A 14,787-nucleotide genomic window follows, 5' to 3' on the forward strand; every position below is an offset into this window, starting at 1 on the left:
AGATGGCGCTTCATCTGATCAGAATAGCAATAATTAGCGTAACAAAGTAAGACAAAGCAAAGATGATGTTCTTTACAGGAAATGCTCAATATGTCCACCATCATTCATCAACAATAGCTGTAGTCGGGGAATAATGTTGTGAACAGCACTGTAAAGCATGTGCGAAGTTATGGTGGTGCATTGGCGTCGGATGTTGTCTTTCAGCATCCCTAGAGTTGTCGGTCGATCACGATACACTTGCGACTTCAGGTAACCCCAAAACAATAATCGCACGGACTAAGGTCTGGGGACCTGGGAGTCCAAGCATGACGAAAGTGGCGGCTGAGCACACGATCATCACCAAACGACGCGCGGAAGAGATCTTTCACGCGTCTAGCAATACCTTGTTTTTTTCTTTTGGTTCTAATAAAACCCCATGTCATTCCAAGCATGTATGTCAATTTTTACCTCTCTATCTACGTTATTCCGTGGTATATTAAGTTTTCAAATTTATACTGACTTTTTGATCACCCGGTATTTTTTAATACAATACTTTTTGCAGACGACCCTGCACTTATACAGGATAGCAAAACTTCGCTACAAAGATCTACTTACAAACTTACCAACGTTTCTCAAGAATATGGCAGGAAGAAATCCATTCCAAAAACAAAAGTGATGGCTTTCAAAGGGACAAAACAGGTGACGGTCAAGATTATAATAAGAAACAGAACCATCGAACAAGATAGTCATTTCAGTTACCCGGGAAATATTATAAGCTACCAGAACGAACTCGACATCGACAACAAACTGCAGAAATCTCAAATGAGATGCGGAACGATCAGTAGAACATTGAGAAATAGATTGAGAAAGGACACAAGAATAAAGTTTTATAAAGCAACGGCCACACCCACATTGCTCTTTGAAAGTGAAACTAGGACAAATACTAAAAAGCAAGAAAGTAGAATACAAGCAGCAGAAATGAAATTTCTTAGAGGAGTGAAGGCCTGCATAAGATTAGATAGACTAAGAAATGAAGATATAAAGGCAGGATTTGAGACATATGCTATAAATGAGATCTAGTCTAATCGACAAAATTGGCTAGAGGACCTACCAAGAACGCCAGATTCTAGACTACCAAAACAAGCCTTAAATTTTAAGACCTTTAGATACAGGATCCATAGGAAGACATAGATGGCTGCATACTTAGAAGATGGAACGGCCTATAGCCTGGATCATGATGGTATAAGAAGAAGAAGAAGAAGAAGAAGAAGCTACAGCCGAAATCGGGATGATGCGGCCATACTGAAAGATCTCACCTGTAGGTGTCTCGGTGTGCACCTGAGAAATTAAATTTTAGTACCCACATAAATGCAGCATACTAGAAAGGTTTGTATGTAACGAACAAGACCGCTGACATTGCAGAAACAAGATTTGATCTCATCTCTATCACGAGATGATGTCAGCGGCCACAGTGATTTATGGTGCCAGTGCGGGCGCATGGTATGAGGCTGGTGGCAGAAGTTCCTAATGATTGGAAAAAGCACACGTCATTACGGTTTTCAAGGAGAGTCGTCGAACAGACGCACGAAACTACAAATCTCTTAAATCGATCTGTTGTAGAATTTTGTAACATGTTTTGTGCTAGCATATTGTTATATTTCCGCAGAGTGGATATCTCCTCTGTTGGCATCAACATGGGCTCCGAAAACAACGATCGTGTGAAACCCAGCTCGCCCTCTTCGTCCACGAGATCCACAACAGAAAGCAGTAGATACCTGGGCCTATGTTGATGTCGTGTTCCTTGACTTTCGTTAGGTGTTCAGTACAGTTCCCAATTGGTGCCTAATGAACAAAATATGGGAGTACAGAGTATCAGACTGGCTGTGCGACTGGACTGAAGAGTTTCTACGAAAAGAACACATTATGTCATTCTCAACGGAGTGAAATCTTCAGACGTAAAAGTTACGTCGAGTGTATCCCAAGGGTGTGTTACTGCACCATTACTTTCCACAATATAAATATATAAATGACCGAGTGGATTGCGTTGCAAGTTCCATGAGGCTATTCGCGAGTGATGCTGTTATACACAGAGAAGTCGCAATGCTGGAAAATTGTAGCGAAATGCAGGAAGGTCTGCAGAATACAGAGGCTTGGTGTAGGGAGCGGCAGCTGACCCTCAGCATCAACAAATGTAACGTACTGCGCATAAACAGGCAATGGACCTATTACTTTATCGTTATAGGATTGCAGAAAAATCACTGAAAGCAGTCTCATCCACAAAATATCTATGAGCATGTGAATGTAGCATTTTAAAGTGTAACGAGCACATAAAAGCAATCGTAGGTAAGGCAGATGCTAGACTGATATTCGTTGGAAGAATCCTCAGGAAATGCAGTTCACCCTCATAAAACACTTGTTCGACCAGTACTTGAGCACTGGTCGTCAGGATGAGATCCGTATCACATAGGATTGATAGGGAAAATTGAAAAGATCTAAAGAAGAGCAGCGCGTTTCGTTGCAGGTTCATTTAACAAGCGCGCAAGCGTCACGGAGATGTTAACCAACTCCTGTGGCAGACGTTACGATAGAGGTGTTCTGCAAACGGTATTGCTTCCTCCTACGTATATTCCGTGTAAAGACCAAGAGGGTACAATTATAAAGATTGGATCTCACTCGGAACTTACCAACAGTCGTGTTTCCCGTGAACCACACAGAAAAAGTGACACTGATACAAAAAGCATCCTGCACCATAAATCACACCTCCTGCGGGGTATAAATGTAAGTGTAGTAGATTTTGATGGTGCAGGTGTAATATGCAGGGCGGATGCACATGGCACACAGATTAAAGCATTACAGGTAGTGTTTGGAGTCCTACTCTGTAATTGTATGCCACAAAAGAGTAGCCATCTACTGGACGAAGGTAAGGAGGCCACAAAAGTGATATACTTGGGAGTTATAAAGATAAGTTTACCTTCGTTAGACAGCGTACGATGCATTTGTGATAACAGAAATGGAACTCTTGTGCTACTCGGAGGCACTCATATTGCTTCTTTTCTAATGTGAAGTACGGACCCCCAGTGGTTGATGTTGAGGCCACTGCTGGTCATCGGTAGTAACTGACAGCACATGAGGGCTACTGGTATATCCGACCAAGTCGTAGTGGAATATCTAATTTATGAGCCGTTGATGGGAGCTCCAGCACACTCCTGTTTACAAGACGTTGTGAAATCAGGATAAATTCGTTCCCTCGAACGAAATAGTTACAATTTTCTTATTAATAGCCAAAAGAGAGAAAGGTGAACAGCTGATGCGTGCCAAGGACAGGAGTACCGTGCGGAAAGGGAACGGCTCATTGCCCGGAAAGTAACAGTTAGTTGTCTTCCATTCGAGTCGTTTTTAAGTCCGAAGTCGGATTTGAAAGAGAGGCTCGATCTCCAGTAGCTAACCCACCACACCGGTGGTAAAAAGGGGAACACTAGAGTAGACCCTCCACTTGCTTCCAGATCCAATATCTTTTTGAAGCAAGTGCGGAACAGAAACTGGACGTAGTCTACGCTAGCCACTTAGATTGCATTAGATAAAACAAAAATTGTCGTAGCACTTTTATCCTCCCATCATGTGTAGTTTGCAATAACAATAAATTTCTTTATTTTCTTTTTTTCCTTTCTATTATTCTTTCTATCTTCTCTCTCTCTCTATCTCTCTATCTCTCTCTGACAAACACACACACTTTTTTGTTTTTATTGGTTATCTTTTCATTGTTTTAGATTTTTTTAATACTAGGTGGCAGTTTTTTTTAATAAGTAGTTTTGATGGCTAAATTAGTAATAGTTACCTTATGGCTAGTTTTTAATAGAGACAAGTGCCGAGGAAAGCATACTGCCATAATAGTCGTCTGCTGGCAGGAGAAGAGATCGTAAGTATTTCCTGGATACTTTAAGAAACAACGATGAAAATGTACCATAGATGTTTTTATTACAGCTTATTTCAAAAGTGTAATGTAAAAAGGCTGTCCATTTAGGTCATGTGCCATCAATAAAGATACACAACTGTAAAAAGTGTATATTTTTTTAAACTGTTGCTTGCATTGTCAACGATTCATCCTCTATTACCGGTGGCGGATTAGTGGCCCCTGTAATGGAAGTTTAAGTTTTGCCAATGCGAATTACTCCTACCAAGATAACCGTAAAAAAGTCAAACATTCAACAGCCGAAGAAAGCAAGAACACCACAAAAAAGAAATAAAAAGAAAACGTCCAATTGCAGGTCCTCTAGTAACAGAGTCTGTCTCATTTCACTGCGCAGCTAAAGACATGGCTGTCGCGCACTCAGACAAACATATCATCTCATAATTTCTCTGAACTTATTCGAAGATCCCGTCTTCTCTCGCTGCTGGGAGAACGAGCATCAAAACAGTGTCACGCACCTGGAATCAAAATGGGTGAAGATACTACAAATAACTATATGACTTTTAACCTCACTGAAGTAATTTCTTAATGTGACTTCAGCGCAGATACAAGTCACTACTCCAAATGTTATACAGTGATTACATTACTTGTGTGTGGCTCAGCCATTAAGAGTCATACTAATAATCCTAAAGTACTGGGTTTGATGTCTAGTCAGTCATTGCTTTTATTTTAATGTCAATTATTTCTTTCAATATGGTTTTTAAAGCAAAAATTTCACTTGTAGCTTGGTTCAGGGTGTATGTTAAAGTGCAGCCCATCTGCAGGGTGGTCAGAAACAGTCTGAAAAGCTTGTAAGGGTATTGTAGGGTAGCTTGTGCTGAGAAGTAATTGTTTAAAAAATTCGATACGTTTGCGCCGTCTCCGAGTTAATTAGCATTAAAGTTAGCCAGTCAGGCCATTGCGAGCGCAAATTCAAGCGGCCCGCCACAGACAATGAGTGTCAGCTGTTCTTATAGCGTAGATGACAGCGCACGAGAGTGCTCGGAGTTTGGCTTCGGTTCGACCCTTACATCATCCCATGTCCAATTTTTGTATCGCTTTGTAGTTCGGTTTTAGGAAACCAAAGAATGAACACATTTGCCGACACAGACTCTGGCGGGCCACTTGAAATTGCGCAACGGCCTGAATGGCTAACTTCAGTGCTTAATTAACTCGGAAACGGAGCAAACGTATCGATTTTTTTTAACAATTACTTCTCAGGCAACCTGCCCAGTAATAGCCTTACAAGCTTTTCAGACTTTTTCTGACCTTGATGATTGCAGATATGGTAAACTGGCTGGTCCTAGATTTTTTGGCCGTGTCTCGCACAAGCTGAAGCGATTATAACTCCTGTTCCCTGGATCTCAAAAAGAAACACAGCATACGATTCGGGAAGTATGGCATCTTTCCTTTCACACTGGCGCTATGAAGTATATCTGTACACGAAAATGAGGGCTGAATGCAGTGTGAGCAAACACTCATTATGAGTGGACCTAGCAGATCAGGATACAGGTACAAAAATAATTCTCCTCGAGAAGCACACGTTTCGTTAATTCTAAACTCAAATCTTGTGGCACAAGCACTTATTGTTGTGGCACAAAAGAAGGTAAAGTTACTAACATCATTGAATGAATATAAAATATGCCAGTAATGTTTGTTTACGTTTTCTTGAGCCCTGTCAGAGAATGGTGCAGGCAGTATATGGTATTAGCTCCACTTACAGAACGACGCGTGGAGAGAGGCGTGGTGTCAGTGACTACGCCCATCCACCACCTCACTCACACCCATTCGCTCACACTGCTGCTAACCTAATCTAAGAAATAGTAACAGCGCACTTCTTTCTCAGTGTATTGAGTTAAAATGTACTGCAAAAGTAATGAACGCTTAAATAAGAAACTTCCTGGCAGATTAAAACTGTGCGCCGGACCGAGACTCGAACTCGGGACCTTTGCCTTTCACGGGCAAGTGCTCTACCATCTGAGCTACCCAAGCACGACTCACGCTCCGTCCTCACAGCTTTACTTCTGCCAGTATCTCGTCCCCTACCTTCCAAACTTTACAGAAGCTCTCCTGCAAACCTTGCAGAAGGTCCCGAGTTCGAGTCTCGGTCCGGCACACAGTTTTAATCTGCCAGGAAGTTTCGCATCAGCGCACATTCCGCTGCAGAGTGAAAATCTCATTCTGGGAACGCTTAAATATTTCGTGTGATCTCAAATCTCAGAAAATGCAGACGCTACACTGAGCGACGAGAGACAATCTTTCACAATTAACAGTCATAAGACTCTTCCTACGCCATCACATAATTTGCTCTCAAAGGGAGACAAAGTCCAAAACGCGTACTTCGTTTCGCCAAGGACTTCCGACGTCTGCCAATTTAGACCCACCAAGCCCAGGGTTAAATACAAAGCGAACAAACTGAACGCAGTTTACTGGAAGACTTCCAAGTACTGTCAATCTCGAACTATGGAACCCAGAGTTAAATATAACCTGAGAAAAATAGTATGCTTCACATCTGCCCATCACTCCCTCTCCTATCCCAGCCATCAGTCATATCATACGTGATCGAAAGTATTCGTAATACAACGCTCATCCACGTCGCGTATAAATTCTTACGGATGTGTCATGTCATTTGAATAAGAAGATAAATCAATTGGGACATAAGTCGTTCAAGTTTTTTGCTTGTGATGTCTCTTATTGTTTGTTTGTTAGGAAAATTTTGTATACAATACGAATTTATTAAAAATGCACATAGTCAACAGGCGACCACCTAGCCGAGAAGCCATAGTTGACAGTACATAGCAATATCACACGCGAGTTAAGTACAGAGCACAGACTCATTTAATCTGTCAGAAATATACGGACGTCGACAGTCACTGCATTAACTCTAGTGATCTTTGTTGTGTGCTTGATTTCAAAGAAATGAGTTAACGATAGTCCAAGAAATGAGGCCAAATGTGTTGCAAAGAGAATAGCGGTTATTAGTATTCGTCTTGAACCCAGCACCACTTTCATTCCCACTTTTCGATATATAATGATTGATAATTATGTCGACCGGTGTCATTTCGATTTCACTACGCTCTAACGTACTGACGGGTGATGACCATCCCAAGCCATAAACGATCTACCCTCCCAAATCCTGTTCATACAGTGGTGCCCTAGGTGTAAAATTACTTGTGATGTTCACTGGTGTGGACAATCACATGACAAAGAAGATTCGACACATGTATTACGAAATTAGTTCCATCACTGTCTCGTAGGGGGGAAAGTAAGATATGAAAGTGTGAGGGCTATTTTTTTTTAGCTGCCAGTCGCTCGTGAAATGGAAACCACAATGAAAATAAAACATGTTTTATTTGCGACATTTAGCTACATCTATCAGCTACTTATCTACTTAGTCGCCGCTCTGGCTTAGCCATTTGTCTTAGAGTGGTACCAACTTTCCAGTACTCTAATTATAGAAGGCGGCAGCCCATGATTTCTGCCAATTCCCTCCACTGGTCTGCACCTCGTTGTCTGTGTCAAAATGCTGCCCTCGTAGTCAGCGGTTGACGTGAGAAATCAGAGGGAGTTAAGTCCTGGCTGAATGGTGGGTGATCAAACACTTCCCACAGAAAACGCCATAGGGGGACCTCTTCGTTGCACCTGCAGTATCTGGCCGAGAACTGTCACGAAAAAGGAAACGCATGACAGCTACATTATGTGGGCTGCATCAAATCAGGCGCAACCGCTCTGCAGGACTTCACACTTGATGGAAGACTTCACATGCTCACTATCACATTTGGTGGAAGACTTTACGTACTCACTATACTTTCAGACGTGAAAAGTGTGACATGACGCTATAGACGGGCATACTGGAGACACTGTGCAACACATCTGAACAAAGCTTCACCAGATTTTCATTGTGGTTTTAATTTCGCGACCGATCGGAGGTTGAAAAAAATGGCCTTCGTGTTACACATGTAAATGAGATATTTATTCCTTCGAAATCAGTGCACACCTCTAGGACCAACTGAACTATTTAATCATTACTGTTGCTCAAAGCCGTTACCATGGCTTACGTGTTCCGAAGCGGTGATTTCGAGAATGCTAGTAAAGGCCATCTGCTGGCATCGAGCCACGCGGCTGGCGGTAAGACAGGACGGCTAACGACGTCGGCATCCGAACACAACAGCTTACACAACGCAGGCCCGGCCGGGTCGTCGACATTTGAAATCGATATCTGAGTCATCAGTTCAACGTTGTACAGCGTGACACTGAGAATACGAGTGAACGTTTCTCGACGTTCAACCGAGGTACAAGGTAGGAGAGCTTAAATAAATATAGCACAGAAACAGAAATGACTAAACGAAGTAGAATGTCGGGAATTTTTTGCAAGGTGGCTAGCCTAGATCGTTAACGCACGGTTATGCAGCTATGTTCGAGATGGAAGTAGCCGTTTAGAATCTTGGTAGTAGGATAAAATTACAAGGCGAGTATTCGGCCAGCAGAACGATGTAGGAGGTAGCGCTATGTTTGTGAAGAAGAGTCTAATGAAATGAGGACATGTGATACTGCTTATAAAGATTCTTCCATCGGATGCAAACGTTTAGCTTAGTATCTCAGTTAAGGAGGAATAGGCACTGTGGCGGCATGGAATTTCATCCATAACAACACGAATCCAGAACATTACCATCATTCAACACTTGACATTTCTTAAGAGACCGGAGAAGGACAACGACGAATAATCTTCACTGAGACTTTGCTCACTATGTAACGCTGAACTAGTGTGATTGCAACCAACACTTATTTCCTTAGTACGAAACTGATTTCTGCTCCAACAGTTATTTTATAAGTAGATAACTGACAACGTTTTGCGAAATGACTCGTTGTGTGCAGCGTTAGTCCGCTGCGTCGAGAATAGTAACATACGAAATAGGACTCAGCTCAATTACGCTATTTCGTTTAAAGTGGCAGAAAATTGCTACTTAGGAAACCACAATCTGGTATACATATTCTCCTATATCTGTATTCTGCAAATGACTATGAAGTACATAGCAGAGGGTATTTCCCATTTACAACTTATTGGGGTTTATTCCCGTGCCATTCGCGCATAGAGCGCGTGAAGAATGAGTGAATAAACACTTCTAAACGCGCTATAATTACTCTAGTCTTCGCTGTCCTTACGGAACGGGACCAATCCGCTGCGGGTTGTGGTATATTCCTAGATTCCTCACTTAACACTGTTTCCTGAGACTTTGTGAGTAGGCGTCTTTCTTCGAGCATTTTATAAAGATACAATTAATTTGACGAGCACTGTCAATAATTGCTGACGGAAGTTTTCTCCTTTACACACTGTCGAAAGTTTTCCCCTTTACACAAACACCATGCAGAACTGGACGATAGATACAGCTTTGAACCTTGTGTAACATGAAGTAATAAGAATGAACTTCGAAAGTTGTTTTTTCCTATTAATGATGATTACCTCTTGTCTCTCGTAGAACGACAATGCCGATGAGTATGCGGCGGTCGTCCTCTTGAAGATTATTTCCGTGCATTCCGAAGATGGCTCGTGATGCACCTAGAGGGGAACAGGTGTATTTGAAACTCGTAGGAATAAAATACTTTTCTTCCACGAGCTATCCACTTTTTGTTTGCTAGGCGCATATAGAACAAGATACGTCCGTACTCCACGGTGGACGAGAACAGAAGAGCTTTGTTGCAAACATTAAAACAAGAGAGGTGGTGTTAAAATAGATATAGCGTTTTTAACTTTTCCGCCGCCCTCTCAGATTGCATTAATGCGGCGTAATATGAGTTAGTACGTTTGGCGCATTCATCTAGCGCCTGTATGAATTAATACATTTCGTTTTTCTGTACATGTAAATCTTATAGGTACCTACGCAATCTCCCAGTTCAGTTCTCCTGTGGGCCAAACATTCCTATCACCTACGTTAAATATCCCCTGCTTCTACTGTTTGGTGTGGGTGCCAAGCACCTCAGAAATTTTTGTAAGCATTTGACTGCATTATCCCAGTTCCTACCAATGAAGCGAAGTCTATCTTTGTGTCTCAAAGTAACAGTTGAAATCATACGCTTCGCAGTTGATCTCATTATCCAAATAACTGTAATTCTGTTCTTATTGAGGCATTCGGATGAAATGCTCATTGGTGTAGCTAAAATTCTGCGATATGTAGACGGAGTACTTTCTCATCATTTTGACACGATGGTACTTGAACATGATATTACCAAAGACGAGCACGTGCTCCGTCGAAATATATGGAAATTTGTTGACACAGTGGTGCACTACGACAATCTGGGACGCAGCAACGTTGAGATGGGCCAATACAAGACTGCTAAAATGTTTGTAGCAACCGTCGACGTCTTCACTGAGACACGCCGAGCGACATTCTTCTGTGCTGTGCAGGGGGTTAATGTGGTTCAATATATCGTTCTTCAAACACCACATGCCCACAACAAGTAAAACAGTAATTTTGTTGAATGCAAGATCCGAGCCAAGTTTAGAAGTTTGCCTTTCTCTTTCCCGTCGACATGAGCTAGTACGCTATGTCTATACATAACAATAATTCTTAAAACCTATTTTAATATCAACTAAAACAGATTACAAAAAGGCAGAACTATGGTTAGGTGATTAGCTCGAAAATCTTTCGCTGAATATCGGAGCTATGTTAAAAAAAAAGGACTGTCTTGCTGTGTGCTATACATCTGTTACAGTAAATTGCAAAACTATACTCATCGCCCTAGGCTCTGCTTTTTCTTCGCTGATTTCCCTTACAGATCATGTTTTGTCTTACTGTAAGTAACTGATGTATTAAAGATATACGTTTTTCATTGCATTAGCCACGCACTGGATATGAAATAGCATACTATACTACTCCTTCATTCATCGTCTCCTTACACACAAGATCAAACACGATATTAAAATATCAGTATAACAAACGCTAAGAAGCTAAACCCAAGGAAAACAAATAGTGTTTCCCATTTTTGTAAGAAAATACAGTAATTCTTTAGGTGTTTCAGTCCCCTACAACAGTGTGGAACATCGCGCCAAAACAACGATCTATAATAAAAAGTCTGAGTCACGACGAAGACAGGCCAAGCAGTAAAGCAAGGATAGTAATAGCGGCGTTGCCAGTTTCAGACTACAACAGCTGAACAAGCATGGAGCAGGTGCACTACTTCCACGAGAAATGAAGTCATCTAAAATCATACCGTCTTTTTCTGCTTCGCGCTTGAAGGGAGTGTTGTATACTCAAGAGCTCGCAGTAAGAAATTTTTTCTAAACACAACCTCCAGAGAGCAACTGAACGTTCCATTGGCTGTCGGAGAACATAGCACGTCAGACATGGTGGACTAATCTATTAGTCACTTTGGTTCGTGAGTCCACCTATAAATACCCGCCAGCTACTGACGTCGAACAAGTGACTTATTGTTAGACTGTCAGTGCTAGTTGGCGCTCGTTTATTAGGACTGCTCTGCTGTCAACAACTCAAGCAATATGTTGTCGAATAAGCTGAACACTCTTATAATTCGCTATTCGTGCGTTTTTCAGTTAATGAATAGCCAGGTCGCTAACTACCACCATTGTATTTTATATTTCAAGCAGACTATAACAAAAGAAATCGCCTGTCTGGGTTGCTGCGGTATATGTTATCAAACATGCAATCTGATTTTCGTTATGCTTTAGTGAAATTACAAACTTTTAAATAAGATTTATCCCATTAATTTTGGTTGCGACATGCTCATTTAAGTAAAATGAAAAGTAAAAACATGAACTATCGCACGAATTCTGGTAGAAACAAGCCAGCTACACAAGAACTATGTTAAGTGTGGTGTCACCGCCAGACACCACACTTGCTAGGTGGTAGCTTAAATCGGCCGCGGTCCATTTAGTACATGTCGGACCCGCGTGTCGCCACTGTGTAATCGCAGACCTAGCGCCACCACCAAGGCAGGTCTCGTGATACGAGAGAGCACTCGCCCCAGTTGTACGAGAACCTAGCTACCGACCAGATGTACGAAGCCTTTCTCTCTCATTAGCCGAGAGACAGAATAGCCATCAGCTAAGTTAATGGCTACGAACTAGCAAGGCGCCATTAGCCATACAGTGATTGTACTTAAAGTCTCCTGTGTATCGTCAAGATCGATGTACCACAATGATATTAAAGATAAGTATTAATCCTGCTCCGTACTTTTCTTCCTAACATTAATTACGTATCCTGTTCCAGTACTTCACGCCCGTCTGCGTTAGTCTAGCTTGCCTTTTCAGCCATCTCAACTTCACGGTGTCGGCACAGATACCGACACAACATTAAGAAAATAAAATTTCATATAGAGAAAGTATCAACCACACGAAACATGTAACAAACAGGTTCCACTCAGTCCATGAACAGTTGCTTATTTTTTTTTTTCGTTCTATACTTTACCATCGTTTCCTTAGAAACAATGTATGCCTACTTTAGAAAAAAGAAAACAAAAAAATCATTTTCTTGTGTTATTCTGCAGGAACTGAACAGACGTATTAACATATTGACATTCGTTTTATGCCGCTCGAGGGTGCAGTCAATAGCTCCATGCACGAGAAAGTAATACTAAATAGGAGATAAATTCAGCAACAAAAGAACGTCAGTAAAATAGGAATATAATAATACAAGAAAACAATTAAAGCAAGATACATACGCAACGAGCTCCGAAACGACTACTATTGAATGCTGAATGGTTAAACCCGCCTGCTGAATAAATTCTACGGTGCTAGATAACAATTCAGGTACCATTGTCTCTGATACGTTAGAGCAGTATGCCGGACAAGGGGTCGACCATGATCCCTGCATTTCGTGGGCAGTGCACTGCCACTTGGGCTACCAATCACGTCTTCAGCCGTCCTCTCAAGAGACGTGAAAACTCACGTGGTTAAGAAGTAGGTGTCGTCACGGCGTGGAAGGTTCTGGGTCTTTATTATTAATTTAGCAGAAGTGTTATCAGCAATAGTCGATGTTCTTTATTATAAATAATGCATCTGCTACAATTCTTGTTCCAAAAGCCAACGACTCGGAAGTTTCCCCAATGGCCCGAAATCTTAACTTGACTGCTAGTCTATCTCAGAAAGCGGCAGGTGAACGCGAGCCAACAGCATTCGGTCGCGTGCGCTTCGCATTAGCAAGCACGCGCTCGTGTTTCGCTAGTTATTCATCTTTCAGCTTTTTATTGAATGCCTAGGCAATACATAGAATATCAAAAATCATTAGGTAGCGTATGAAAAGCATCTTATTTAATACTTTGCCAAGTTATTTAATAGAAAATGCCGGTTACGTTTGGGGCGAAGTATGAAAGAAAGATCTCTCCTAAAGTCTGAAGATGTTCCTGTAGACAAAGAAGTATTACTCAGATCAGCTGCAACTCAACAGTGTACTGGGACTGGACAATTATTTGTGAATTGCATGTGCAAAAATAAATGGTAGGATCTCAGGTGTTTCCACGTAAAAAGAAAATTTATTTGCAATTCAAAATTTCATTTCTGTTTGTTGCAATAAATAAAGCATAAAATACGTACAACTCTGAAGTATATAAAAATTGAAAGTTTAGATTTTTTATAGTCTATTATACATTTTTAATAATTATCAAAAATCTGTTTCTTCAATTGTTTATTACATGTTAGTAATTGTTAAAAAACTATTAAGACACATCATCTTCAGCATAAGCCAGTTTCCACTCACACATAATTGTGACAGTTTTCATGTTTTAATTTAACTTTCATTAAATATGTAAACATCTGGTTTGTACACGTTATTTCATTGCAGTTTTATAGTTTGCCTGTGTCCATTTCACATTTTATAAAATACCTAGGCATTTTATAAATTTTCTAGAAAAAGCATTAACTTAAACAATTTACCAAAAACTTCTAGGCATTCTATACATTGGCTAGGTATTCTATACAATACATGATTTGACACTTTGTCAGTAACAGATACGTGTCCGAGAAGTGGATTCTTTAATGAGTACAGTAACCCACCTCCTTTTTTTGTAGTTCTCACGCATTTCTTCGTACAGTTAAAAAAGATGTGCATCTCACAGATGCTAACAATGGGTGTCCATTTGTTTTCGATATATTTTACAATAAAAGCATTTGTAAATTGGTCATAAATTTTGTACCCACATATACTAAATACATCGAAAGTAATGTCTCACATACGCAGAAACATACACTAATATATTAATTTCAGTGTTACTTCTATCAGTATCTCTGTTAAACATAACAACACATCGATTTGGTATCTAATGCTGGTTGAAATTATCATTCTACAGAGGAAATACTTAGCAGTGACACATTCCGAAATCGGTATCCCCAAAGGACTCGTGATCGCGACCTCTGCTTACTGCGTCTGGACAGCCTATAATTCAACCTCCGTGCCAATCCTTGGTGGCATTTATCGGTATCTTCGGAGGGTCCGAAAACACTGTTGCTTCTTCTCCCAACATTAGTCTTTAAATAACTTAAGCATTTTCATCAGAACTTGTTTTCAGAATATTTCACTATCTTCAATTTTAAAACATTTTTGAAAGTTTACGGATCATTTCGTAGAGTAATTATGTGTGGTTGTTATACAAAGAAAAAGTATCACATTTTTATTACATCTTCCAATATAACGTTCTACTTTGTATAAAAAGCGAACGAAAGACTGACTTTCCCAGAACTTTGGCAGTAACGGGCGACAGGCACAAGATGGAAACGAATACAAATCCGAGAACTTCGGTCTCGTTTTGTTTAACGGGAAGGACACATCAGCGAGCCAAGAAGCGAGGCCGAAAAAGAGATAAATGAAAGCCGAGAACAGAGACGTCGATTCCTGAGAACACCGAGAACTCAT

At 40.8% G+C, this 14,787-nt stretch overlaps 1 protein-coding gene across 10 annotated transcripts in view; it reads right to left on the bottom strand.

The window, feature by feature from the left end:
- Positions 1–14,787, bottom strand: part of LOC126414772 (probable basic-leucine zipper transcription factor N) — a 409,868-nt gene that overhangs the window by 136,042 nt on the left and 259,039 nt on the right. The gene's annotated exons all lie outside the window — the stretch shown is intronic.

The sequence above is a fragment of the Schistocerca serialis genome, chromosome 1, assembly GCF_023864345.2.
Source record: "Schistocerca serialis cubense isolate TAMUIC-IGC-003099 chromosome 1, iqSchSeri2.2, whole genome shotgun sequence".
Lineage (NCBI taxonomy): Eukaryota > Metazoa > Arthropoda > Insecta > Orthoptera > Acrididae > Schistocerca > Schistocerca serialis.